Source organism: Mustela erminea, chromosome 1 (genome assembly GCF_009829155.1).
Source record: "Mustela erminea isolate mMusErm1 chromosome 1, mMusErm1.Pri, whole genome shotgun sequence".
In the NCBI taxonomy this organism is placed as follows: Eukaryota; Metazoa; Chordata; class Mammalia; order Carnivora; family Mustelidae; genus Mustela; species Mustela erminea.
In genome coordinates, this window is record NC_045614.1 from 148,558,089 (window position 1) to 148,566,729 (window position 8,641).

The following is an 8,641-nucleotide window of genomic DNA, read 5'->3' on the forward strand; positions in this document are numbered from 1 at the left end:
TTATGTATCCGGATGCTAGTAGTATATCAAGTATTTGTATTAGAAACATCTTTCACACTTACTGTGATTTAATTTAATTTCTCCTAATAATGTTTTCTATTATTTTGTAGAGGATTGCATAACTTTTGTTAAATTTATTATCAAACATTTAATGTTTTTTGACAGAATTTATGAGTGATAGTGTCCTCAAGTTTTATTTTGAAGTTTTGTTGCTAGCATATAGAAATGTAATTGATTTTGTTTATTGATCTTATATCCATCAACATTGCTAAATTCGTTTTTACTTTGAATAGTTTATTGGTTGATGTGTTTGATTTTTCACTGTAGGTAATTATATTTTCTGTAAATAATAATAACTTTATTTCCTTTTCTCCCTTGCCTCTTTGCACTGGTCAGTACCTCCAGGACATCGTGAAATTGACATAGTAATAGCTGGCTTCCTTTCCAAATTCTGATTTCTGAGAGAAAATTTCAATTTAAGGTAGGTCTTTCTATTCTGTGTGTGTGTGTGTGTGTGTGTGTATAAAATGAGTTTTAATTTTATCACATTAAATATGATATTTGATACCAGATTTCTGTATTGATATCAAATTTCTGTGTTGAAGTAACACATTATATTTCTCCTTTATTCTGTATTTAAGTGTAGGTCTTGTGAACAAATGATCACCATTTAAATATATGGGAAAAGACAGATGCCATAAGATAAACTATAGAACTCATGGGAGAGACCTTAAGGTTATGCAGTTTTTGGGGCAGTTTGGTTTAGGGAGCAGTCATGCAAGAAGAGAGCACAGGATAAATGAGAAGCCGAAAAGGAAGAAAAAAAATGCTATTGAATAGTTGTGTTATAAAAATGGATTATAGAAGACCAGATTAAGTGTATTGTTAATGCCTAAGAAAAAATATTCAAACCTAAAATAAGTATATTGGCATTAAAGTGTTGAATAAAGAATGTTGACTCATGGTTTTGAGTCAAAAAAAAAAAAAGCTAACTAGCTAACTTGGATTAAGATTCAGGTAAATTGGAATAAGAAAGTTGATTTAACTGCTAAGACAGAAGTTGGATTCTCTAACATAAGATGATTATTCATCATTTGGTTACCATTGTACATGTTCTACACATTGACTCTTGAGAATGGTAGAAGAGATTGTATAATCTAAATGTCCAGCTAAATGGCCATTTTAATTACTTTCTAGAGGGGAGAAATTACTAATAACAAAAAAGAGCAAAGTTTTATTTCATATGCCTTTTTATAATAGATATATTAATATAAGTTCTACTTTCCAATTTTGTGACCAATAAATTCATATGTTATATAAGTACTTAATAGCAATACAGTACTATAGTGATACAAGGAATAATTATTATTACTGCTAAAATAGCTATGTTTATTCTCTAGGTGATGACTGGACAAAATCATTGGTGATATATCAGTCATTGAGCAGAGAAGCAGAGAGGTGATATGAAGTAAGTAGTTTATTATAGGGATTTAACATGATGCAGTTATGGGATTTTGGTAAACAGTTTATTATGGCTATTATTTCTGTGTTTGTTTCTGGTCTGTAGGCAGCCAGGCAGGCAGTGGAGCAGACAACACTAAAGAGAAAAAGAAACAGACCTGAAGGTGGGGAGAAACAAAGGCAAATGAAACTTCCACTGATGACTGGAAGAATACCATCTTTCTTTTATTATATCCTAGCTTCTAATTTTGATGATTGGGTGACCTGCTGGAAAAGATAATGCCTTTCTTCATGAAGTTAAGTATGTCAGGAGTCAGAGTAATTAAAGAAGTCCAGTCCGAGTTCAGTTCACTCTGGGCTGGAGGAGATGAGTCCCACCAAGACAGGCCAGGAGTAGAGCAACCAACTGTCCTGATTTTCCCAGGACTGAGGGGTTTGCCAGGATAGGAGGCTTAGCAGTACAGAAACTGGGACAATCTCAGTTAAATCAGAAATGTTGATCACCCTAGCAAAAGATCCCCAATAGCTTACTTGACCTGCATTACATTTAACACTACACTGAATTTTCAAGTGTAAACATGGCAGGTGCTTCTCTTCCACCTTTCAAATCTCTTGCAGATTTCTTGCATGGTCTGTTCTACCAGTAACGGAGAGAGAGTTTTGGGAAGTGGAGTTCCAGTTTAGCTAAGTTTGCACAGTAATGCAATCTCTAGAAGTAGCCACTGAGAAGTTTTTTATTTGATTTTATGTTTAAGGATAAATTATAATTTCCTTTACAAATCAGTTTTGTGGCAGCAAATGCACAAAAATCCAGTTCTTCAGAACTGTGAATATGGCTAATTCATTTAAAGTGAGGCATAAGTGTTTTTTTTTTTTTTTTTTTTTTTAAAGATTTTATTTATTAATTTGACAGAGAGAAATATAAGTGTTTTAACCAAATGCTGGTAATATCTTGCAATGTATATGTCATAAAATCATAATGCATGTAAAATATTTTAACATTCCAAAATCTCTTTGAAAGTATACTTTTAGATAAACTAATGTACTATACAAATATCTCACTCCATCAAGTTTTCCTTCATTATTTTCAAGTATTTTTAAATTTAGATACCGAAAATAAATGGGAAGCTACCTTTGTGTTTCTCATACATAGTGGACTATTTCTTACCTTGTTCTCTGTGATTTTAAAAGCATCTAATGAATTTTCCTGAAGTTCAGATTACATTAGTCCCTCCTTATCCATGGTTTTATGTTCTGTGGTTTCAGTCACCCGTGTTGTTCTGTGATCCAGAAGCAGATGATCCTCCCCTGACATGTGGTCAGAAAGTCAGTAATAGCCTAGAGCGATGTCCTAGCGCCTGTATTCACCGCACCTTATCTTAGCACGTGGGCATTTTATTCTCTCACATCATCATTAGAAGAAGGGTGAGTACAATACAATAAGATTTTTTGAGAGACCACATTCACATAACTTTTATCACAGTATATTGTTACAGTTCTATTTTATTATTAGCTATTGTTTTTAATCTCTTATTGTGCCTAATTTATAAATTAAATTTTATCATAAGCAGGTATTATTAGGAAAAAGCATAATTCACATAAAGTCTTGGTACTATTGTCATTTCAGGCATCTACTAGGGTCTCAGAACATATCTGTATAGAATATGAAGAAGCACTCCCTCTTTAAAAAAGAGACATTGAGACCTTTTTATCTAGATAGAAATGATACAGGTGATGCATTGATGCATTATTTTAATTATTTATTATTAACTATAGTAAATTGGAGGCCTTTCTTAGGCAAGTTCAGGTAATAAATCACCAATGGGCTTAACTTTGTAATTTTAACTTCCAAGCAATTCCTTTCCACTTTTTTCTTTAAGATTTTAGATTTTCACAATCTAATTATTATCAGATTAAATGATTCTCCTTTTTTAAACCAAGTCTTCAATTTTGGAGACTCAAAGTCCCTTTCAGACAAAATTGCTGAAGATCCAGCTGTTTGTTGCGCTTAAACATTCAACTAAGTGCCTTAAGATATCAGTGGGAGACTAGGCGCCATGAGATACAAATGGGAGTGGCCAGAGTAAAACTTTTGCAGTCTTTCAGCAAACTGAGTTTGATATTTAAATATCAAAACATGCTTAGTTTTGAGAAGAAAACCTCAAGAAAAAAAAAGCCTCAAATAGCTGATTTCAATTATTTGAAAGGTTTTGGTGTGGAAGATAATGGATTCTATTTTCTATATGATTCCAGTGAATAATGGTAGAACTCATCAGGAATCCCTAGTGAGCTCCTAATGACAAAATCCAATGGCCATGGAAAGTTAAATCTCAATTATCTATTTCCCATGAGACACTTGAGATTGTTGACGTCTACCTTCTCTTAAAAATGCTCTTTTTTTCTCTTGTTTTCATACCCTTTCCTAGTCTTTTACAGTTCCTATTTCTTTGCTTTAATCCTAAAGCTGCTTTAAGCTGAATATCCTTACAGATGTTTCTGAAATCTCATTCTTGTCTCTCCTGTCTTCCCTTCTCTCCCCTATCTGTCCCTTCCCTTCTCTGCTATTCTTTTCTTACTCTATTTCTGGCTTCTTGTCGAACTTGAGTCATTTTCAGAACTTGAGCTATTTTCTTTTCCCTAATCTGGAAATCCAGCCCATTATGGTTTATTTTAGGAAGTTCTAGAGCAATATATCGTTTGGAAACTCTCCTCAGAATATTCCAGTGTCACTTAAACTCAATATTGCCTGTCTGGAACCCATTAACCACCACCCTTTTCCACAAATCCAGTTATTTCTCCTGTAGTTTGAATTTCTAGAACTGGTAGTGTCATTTGCCAAATCACCAAATCCAGAAATCAGGAAATGATCTTTTTCTCTTATCATTATATTCAATTAGTCAAGAATTCTTTGTCTCTTGAATGTTCTATCTCTTTAACTTACAACTGCTCTTTTCCCAGTAATGCCACTGTAGCCGCCACAGTTTTGTTTTGCAATTATTTTTCAACTATTACAATAGTTTCCTGATTAGCATGCCTGACTTGAAATTTCTCATATTCTCATTCATCCTCATGTATGTTAGATGGGATATATTATAGAGGAAAATAATGGAAAATAGGGGATGGAACATGTTGCATAGTATTTAAATTTTGTAAAGGACTGATAGATTAAGTTTTCATGAGAAGTTGTTTTTTGAATCAAGAATAGAAAGAGACCAAAGAGCACACAGTGAAAATCTCTAGGAAATGAATATATCAGGCAGCAGGAATAGCAAGTTCAAAGGCCCTAACATAGAAGCACAGGGGCCTTTCTTACTAAAGATGGATGAGTTAACAGGAAAACTATAAAAGATGAGGTTAGAAAGTTACTGAGAGTATTTGGGAGTGGCAAATGGTATAGAACTAATGGAAAACAGTGGGAAGAAAGGCAGGCAGGTGCATGAGAGGAAACTACCTTTAAAAGGAAAAAGACTCAATCCTGTTATTCCACACTACCCTAAAAAGAGCCTTCCACCCCTTCCCCTGTGAACAACCTCCTGATAGGTAGATGAGCAGATGGACAAAAACTGTATATGACCACAGGCGCATGGAGCGTTAATCAGATTAACACAGCCCACCAGCGATCTTATAAAAACCCCTAGACTTAGAAACTCCAAAGGCAACCCTCTGGAGTCCCCCCTCCCTCCTCCAGAGCTTTGTACTAACACTCAATAAACTTTGCTACCCACCTCTTTTTGTCTAATCTGCCATGTTCATTCTTTTAAGTAGTGTGACCAAGAACCACAGGCACTAAAGGAAAAGAAATCCTGAAACAGAACCTAATAAAGCACACAGGAGATGATAAATTTTACTCTTAAAGAATAGGAAGCCACTAAGTATTATAAGCTAGGGAGTTATATGATTTTGTGTATTATAAGGATTATTCTGGGTGCTGTATTGGGGAGGAGGATTTGGTACTGGGTAAATGTGGGAAATAAGGAGGGCAGTTAAGAAGATACTGTAGTAGTTCATGTGAAGGACAGTGGTAAATGGAACTAGGATGGTGTAGAGCTGGGTCAGTTCCTCTTGAGCAGCAATTAAGTTCACATCACAGTCACCTTCCTTATAAGGCCCTCACACTGCTGGCCACTGTACATTCACCTTAATTGCCCCAGGGCCAGGCCCTAGACATCCAGGGACAACCCCTGTTTTTGAGAACCTAGCTGAAATTATTCAAATTAACTATTCCTAAACCTCTTTGCCCTGCCTCACCCTTCACTTCCAATGGAAACCTCAATAAAGATGCTAGCTCACAGTTCCCCTCCCTTCCTCTGCCTTGTGACCCAGAGTAGTGCTTCCCTGAGTGGCCTTATGCTGTTTTTCCCCAGGGAACTGGGGCTACTACTACAACAACAATAAAAGCAACACATTAAAACTCTTTGCGGCTTCTGTCTGGAGAGATGTCTCTGGTCTCACCATACCTCACTCAAGGTACTGTGGTTAAAACAAATAGACAATATATATTTCATAAATATATTTACTGTATGAATAGTAGTTCTTGGAAAGCATTTTGGCTTTAAAAATTTAAAGAAGTGCCAACAGTTGGTAGTTGCTTAATAAATATTTGATGACTTTCTTGAATTAATATTAAAAAAGAATTTTCTAAAAGAGATATCAGTAGGGAAGATATTGCTTTAATGCATTTTCTCTTCAGAGACTTTCACTTAGTGTGTGTATTCAGAAGAGATGCAAATATTTGTTGTATAATTATAATATTTTAAATATTTTAAATTAGTGTTTTGCCAAACCTGAGAGTTTTTGATTCTTTGATAGGTACTGTTGATGATATTAAAGTCTACTGAGGGAAATCAAACAAATGTAACAGAAAAGCACACATAAAAGAATTGTAGAAACATTACTGCTATCTCCTCTATTAAAAGGTTAATCTTTAGGGGCTATTATTGATGGTTGGCAAGTATAATGTTTAAAGAAGACAGGACATTGGTAAAAGAAGAAAAGGGTATAGTTGCGCATGAAAATTGTTGTGCCTCGGGTCTTGGCATGGATACAATAAAGAATTAGAGATCTGCAGCCCCCAAAGTGAAAGCAGAAAGCAATTTTATTAAAGGAACAGTAGACTCTAAGGGAGAGCAGGCTGTTTCCTCCAGGTAGAACCTGCTGCTGTGCTCTTCTGGGATTGGATATTATTAGGTCTCTCTAGGCTGGAGGAGCTGTGAGGTACAATGGAGGCTGCTTAAGGGATTCCTCCCACTTGGTGGGAGGGGGAGTTTTTGACTCTAGGTTTTGTACCAGAACCCTCTTGGCAGCCTTTCTTCCTGGGAGGAGCGCTAGAACTGCGATGCAAATACATTATAATGAGACTAGGGGTAACTCTGGGACAGAGGTGGAAGAGGAGAGTACCTGCTCTCCATCTGTAGCTCTTGGTCTGTTAGTCCCAAGGAGTCTGGAAGCTTCCAGAGTCTTGGAACTCACAAGGGTTCCAAGATGTTGTGCCTTTCCACTTCTAAATTTGTAACCTATTTATCACTATCCTGGTCTCTAGCCCATGTCAAGGACTCAGGACTCTGCCTCAGGCATTCCTTCCACTGCTCATATCTAGCTTCAACCTAATATCATGTTCAGGAGTTTCTAGGAAAAAACCCTTGGGCATCATTCAGTGACATGTGGTGATGAGTCTTTGTGTTCAGTACTTACTGATTTCCCTGGTTGGACTTGAAAAAATTAGACTGGGGATTTGCTATAAATGAAAGCAGTTAGTTTAAGTTGACAGATCCAGAAACCATTATTATTTAACAATTTTATATTTTCAAATTTAAAATACTATAATTCTTTTTTTTTTTTGACATATGTCTATGGATTTTATCAATTACATAGTTCCCTTTGAGCATCACCACAATCGGGATACATTCTGTCACCCCCCAAATTTCCCTCATGCTATCCCTTTATAGTCACACTGTCCTCTCCCTACTAGCTCCTGAAAGTCATTGATACATTCTTGGTCACTCTAGTTTTATCTTTTACAGAATACTTCCTTCACTCAGCATAATGCCTTTATGATTCATCCAGAGGCTTTCAAGGGCCCAAAGTACAATATGATAGTTTTCATATTCATTCACCCAGTGAAGGCCATGTGGATTGATGCCAGTTTTTAGAAATTATGTATGTAACTGCTACAAATGTCCAGGTACCATTTTTTATGTGAACATAAACTCTTATTTCTTTAGGGAAAATACCCAGAAGTAGGATTGGTGAGTCATATAGGGAGTGTATGTTTAACTTTATGAAAAAGTGCTAAACTGTTTCTAAAGGAACTATCGTTTTATATTCTCAGCAATATAAGAGAGCTTCAGTTAGTTTGCCTCCTTGCTGACGTGAGATGTCATTGTGGTTTTGTTTTGTCTTTCAAATTATTTATTTATTTATTTATTTATTTATTTGAGAGAGAAAGAGAGAGCATGTGTATGTGGGGGCAAGGGCGGAGGGAGAGAAGACTACTCTTCCCTAAGCCTGGACCCAGAGGGGGCTAGTGGCAGCTCTGGGGGTGGGCCTGGACCCTACCATGCTGTGATCATGACTCGAGTCAAAATCAAGAGTCTGATGCTTAACTGACCAAGGCATCCAGGCATCCCAGAGATGTCAGTGTTTTTATTTCAGCTATTCTAATAGAATGTAATGGTATCTCATTGTGTTTTTTTTAATTTAATGCATATATCTTTTAACCTTTTGTTTCAAAATAATTATAGATTCACATGCATTTGTAAGAAATAAAAAAGAGAGATCACAAAAATAGCTTTCAATCCAGTTTCCCCTAATGGTAACTATAGAATTATACACACTCTGAAACGTAACACTGATTAATTAAATAAAAAATGCCAGGGGTACTTGGGTGGCTCAGTCGGATAAGCATGTGCCTTTGGCTTAGGTCATGATCCCAGGGTCCTGGGATCGAGCCTCACATGGGGTTCCTTGCTCAGCAGGGAACCTGCTTTTCCCTCTGCCTCTTTCTCCCTGCTTGTACTCACTCTCTCTTTGTCAACTAAATAAATAAAATCTTTAAAAAAATACCAAACACATCAAATAAATATACTGGCTTTTTTCAGATTTCACCAGTTTTACTGGATTATGTATTTAATTTCATGTAATTTTATTTTGGGTATAGATTCATGTGACTATTATAATAGTC

General features: G+C 35.8%; 1 long non-coding RNA gene across 1 annotated transcript; it reads left to right on the forward strand.

The window, feature by feature from the left end:
- Window positions 1-401: 401 nt before the first annotated feature.
- Window positions 402-1,632, forward strand: LOC116566889. Its single transcript, XR_004276042.1, has 3 exons — window positions 402-481; window positions 1,401-1,468; window positions 1,568-1,632. It is a non-coding gene; the product is annotated as an uncharacterized LOC116566889 (long non-coding RNA).
- Window positions 1,633-8,641: the final 7,009 nt, after the last annotated feature.